Source organism: Mastomys coucha, unplaced genomic scaffold (genome assembly GCF_008632895.1).
Source record: "Mastomys coucha isolate ucsf_1 unplaced genomic scaffold, UCSF_Mcou_1 pScaffold18, whole genome shotgun sequence".
Lineage (NCBI taxonomy): Eukaryota > Metazoa > Chordata > Mammalia > Rodentia > Muridae > Mastomys > Mastomys coucha.
The window spans coordinates 41,250,952-41,255,954 of record NW_022196900.1 but is presented as its reverse complement, the minus strand read 5'-3'; positions in this window follow the sequence as shown (position 1 = coordinate 41,255,954).

Here is a 5,003-nt window from a genome sequence, read left to right as displayed (position 1 = left end):
CAATGCCTTTCTCCATTCTTCCCCACTTGATTAATCGAGGCTAATCTCTCACTGAACCAAGCTAGCTCACTATGGAAATCACCAGTCTCTGCTCTCTGAGTACTGGGATTGCTGGTAGCCACTGAGCCTGCCTAGCTCTTATGTGGGTTTCAAACTCCGGTCTTCACGCTAGCACTAGCAATGCTTTATCTGTGGAGTCATGTTCCCAGCTATAGTGTAGAACCTGAAACGTCAGCTTGAGCAAGCTTAATTTATATTCAGTCAGATATACCCCACATCCCCCTTTGACTATGTCCATTTTCAGTCTTGAAGGCCCCTTGTTACCTAGAAGTTACGTTTTTTTAAATCACTATCGATTATTTTTTCCTTATTAGAAATTCTAAGTAATTAAATCACAAAACTATGTTTTTCTATATTGGTTTCTTTTGTTTACCATGTTTGGGAGATTGTCTACATTACTTAAGCTGCTCCTGAGTAGCATTCCTCTGTGAAAATATTCAAAGTTTATTCATTTGTTTAGTTACAGTGTATTTGTGCTTCAACTTTCCAGTTACCATGAATACATCTGTTAAACAATGCATGAGAGTTTCCTCATCCATGTAACACATACTTCTCTTTAGAAGATTGTAGTTAAGATTTCTATATGAAAATAGAAGTATATCCTTGACACTGTAAGACCTTTTGCCCTTTCATTGGTACCTGTACACTCTCAAATTCTGACCAGTGAAATCTGAGGGCTTCAGTGTTCTATCAGCATTTGGTGAAGTCTGTCTTTTGAGTTCAGTTATTCTAATGGGTACATAGTGGCTTCTATCACATCTCATGATGTGCAATGCTTGGGCCTTCCTTCCTGTGCCTGTGGCTTTCTGTATACCAACCTTGGTTAAGCTCTCTGCATATCTTATGGCCTTTAAAAACAAATTGTCCTATTGATTGTCAATAGGACAAAATGACAACCAACAGATTGGGAAAAGATCTTTACCAACCCTATATCCAAAAGAGGGCTAATATCCAATATATACAAAAAACTCAAGAAGTTAGACCCCAGAGAACCAAATAATCTTATTAAAAAATGGGGTTTAGACCTAAACAAAGACTTCTCAACTGAGAAATACCAAATGGCTGAGAAGCACTTCAAGAAATGGTCAACATCCTTAGTCATCAGGGAAATGCAAATCAAAACAACCTTGAGATTCCACTTCATACCAATCAGAATGGCTAGGATAAAAAACTCAGGTGACAGCAGATGCTGGCGAGGATGTGGAGAAAGAGGAACACTCCTTCATTGCTGGTGGGATTGCAAGCTGGTACAACCACTCTGGAAATCAGTTTGGTGGTTCCTCAGAAAATTGGACATAGTGCTACCTGAGGACCCAGCTATACCATTTGTGGGCATATACCCAGAAGATGCACCAACATGTAATAAGGACACATGTTCCACTATGTTCATAGCAGCCTTATTTATAATAGTCAGAAACTGGAAAGAACTCAGATGTCCTTCAACAGAGGAATGGATACAGAAAATGTGGTACATTTCCACAATGGAATTTACTCATTAAAAATGATGAATTCATGAAGTTCTTAGGCAAATAGATGGAACTAGAAAATATCATCCTGAGTGAGGTAGCCTAATCACAAAAGAACACACATGGTATGCATTCACTGAAAAGTGGATATTACCCCAGAAGTTTGGAATACCCAAGATATAACTCACAGACCATGTGAAGCTCAAGAAGAAGGAAGACCACAGTGTGGATACTTCAGTACTTCTTAGAAGGAGGATCAAAATAACCATGGGAGGAGATACAGAGATAAAGATTGGAGCAGAAACTAAAGGAAATGCGATCCAGTGACTGTCCCACCTGGGGATCCATCCCATATACAGTGACCAAACCCAGACACTATTGTGGATACCAACAAGTGCTAGCTGACAGGAGCCTGATATAGCTGTCTCTTAAGAGGCTCTGCCATTGCCTGACAAATAAAGAAGTGGATGCTCACAGCTATCTATTGTACTGAGTGCAGGGTCCCCATAGAGGAGCTAGAGAAAGGACCCAAGGAGCTGAAGTGGTTTGTATCCCCATAGGAGGAACAACAATATGAACCAACCAGTATCCCGAGAGCTCCCAGGGACTAAACCACCAACCAAGTACACATGGAGGGACTCATGGCTCCAGCTGCATATGCAGCAGAGGATGGCCTTGTGAGACATCAGTGAGAGGAAAGGCCCTTGGTCCTGTGAAGGTTCTATGCCCCAGTGTAGGAGAATGCCAGGACCAGGAAGGGGGAGTGGGTGATTAGTGAGCAGGGGGTTGGTGGATGAGATAGGGGTTTTCTGGAGGGGAAATGAGGAAAAGGGGTAATATTTGAAATGTAAATAAAGAAAATATCTAATTAAAAAGAAAAAAGAACAATAAAGCTATTTGAAGAATACAAAATAATTGTCATCATGATTGTTGTTATATGGCAGGGGCGTGGGGGGAGGGAAAGAGGGAGAAAGAGGGAGAGAGTGTGTCTATTTCCTTGTGATTTGTATTTTATTAGTTTCTCTTTTTGTTTCCATTTTTAAAAATATTATTTGCTTTTATGCTATGCTATGTACATTGCCTACATGTATATATATGTACCCTATGTTATGTGCATTGCCTACATGGATATATATGTACCCTAAGAGTGTCTGGTGACTGTGGAGGCCAGAAGAGGGTTAGGAGTTTAGAATCATTGTTAGCTGCCACATGGGTACCGGGGATTGAACCCCAGTCCTCTCTGTTAAGAAATATAAATGATTGGCAGTGGTATGGAAGTACCTTGAGGGCCCATGCCAAGGTGTCCCATTGAAAAATCATACCATACAAGAGACCTGGTAAAGGAGGAGTTTATTTGGGAGAAGGAGAGGAGGAGGTATCTGGACAAAGGGTAGGGGCATAAAGACAGGAGCAGAGCAATGAGGGCAGAAAAGGGGGGACATAGAAAGAGAAAGAGAGAGAGAGACAGACAGAGAGACAGAGAGACAGAAAGACAGAGAGACAGAGGCCAGCTGGGAACACATGGGAACTGAGAGAGAAAGAGAGTGTGAGGAGAGAGAAGGGTGGGGAGAGAGAAAGGGGCCTGGGGTAGCCAGCAATCTGCTTTATATGCTGCCTTACCTGGCTTGTACTTGGTTAGGTGGCCATTGGTGGTGCCAGGCCTAGGTCCAGAGGAAGAGCCTAACAGAATCCTCTATTAACCAACATTCCTCTCTTTTTGTTTAATTAAAAATGAGGAAGTAGGAAGAGGTAATGAGGGCAGGGCAGGAGTGAGGTCTACTTCCTGTCAACTTTGGGGAGAAGTTCTGTCTTTAAGGAACCTAAGAAAATTGGGATGCTGATCAAATCCTGGGAGAACTGGCTCTTTCATTGCTCTCCAGGACCTGTGGGACCATCTGTGGGTAGGAAAGCGCAGGCCCAGTGAGGCTAGACCAGAGAACCTGCTGGTAGCTTTTCTGGAGCTGTCCTGGATGCAGGTGTTGAGTAAATGCCTGGACTTGGCAGGATTCTAAAACACACATAAATATTAGAGGCAGAAAAAAAGTTAAGTAGTTCTGGGAGAAAACCATTTCCTTAGTTTGAAAGCTTTAGGTGCATGCCCTTGATAATTGGGGGAGGGACATCAGGAATGAGGAAAGATTCCCATGCTCTGGAATAGGTAACAGGTGGGAACCTTAGGCTATTGATTGACAGGGACACTTAACAGGATGAAGTCCATTTGACCAATGGGGAGTGGATCAGAGAGGGTTTCCTGAAGCTTATAAGAATCTCTTTAAGTTTGCAAGAAGAGATAAATTTTAGACATGTTAAATTGTAGTCTATATTGAACTCCATATTTTAGAAAAAGGTAGTAGATACCATATTTGTGTCATAGTCGAGATATGGTAAACAATTTTTGTTAAAAGCGTGGGCAGTCACTAAAGTGAGCTCAGGGAAGACAAATCCTTTCATGGAGCAGAAGGGGCAAGAGGAGCTTTATCTCTCCATCTGGAAGGCTGGATGTACACAAATTTAGCATATTGAAAAACACTTTTAAGTCTGTATTTAAAATACAACCAAAGGGAAGTTACAATCTTGAAAGTGTGACCATGACCATGATAGTTGATCATATAAGGGCATGTTTTACCAAAGTTAGGCTAATAATTTATCAGAACTCCATCGATTAATGTTAGAACTCTGAACTTTTGAAGTCTTAATAAAACACTCTCCAAGAGCAACAAGTGCTCCACAACACTAATCTCTCTCTCCATCCGTTTTTCTTTTTTTGTTTTTTTGAGACAGGGTTTCTCTGTGTAGCCCTGGCTGTCCTGGAACTCACTCTGTAGACCAGGCTGGCCTCCAACTCAGGCTGTCTCTGCCTCCCAAGTGCTGGGATTAAAGACATGGGCCACCACCGCTTGGCTGATGTTTTCTTGAAACAAGCTCTTACTGTATATCCCAGTCTATCAGGGTATCCTGATCCTTCTGCCTCAGCCTTCTGAGTCAGAGAGACAGGCCTGTATCACAATTGTCTGCTCCTTCATCAGGTTCTCTTACAGAATGGAGGTTGCCTTTTGAAGACTGGCTATTGCTTTGTTCTATTATGGATCGGTAACTTGAAGAACACCTAAACCAACTTTGCCTACATCTGAGTTACAACATTTTCTTCTAAAATGTTAACGGTTTTAGTTGTAGCCCTGAAATTCATGTTGAGTAACTTCTGTGTGTGCTGTGAGGTATATATTTAAGATTTTATTGCTATGTGTTGTCTGTAGAAGTCAGTCACACTAGTGTCTTATTGAGAATGCTATGATTTCTCAACAGCTTTGCTTTTTATCTTAGTGGACATTCATTTATCCACATAGCTGCCAAATTACTTCTTTCCTTTTGTTTCATTTTTCTGCCTTTATACACTGAGACATTACCTCAATTATTTTCCTGTTACACTTTAAAATGTGCAGCACAAGTCTATGCTTGTTCTTTTTTTTTTTTTTTTTT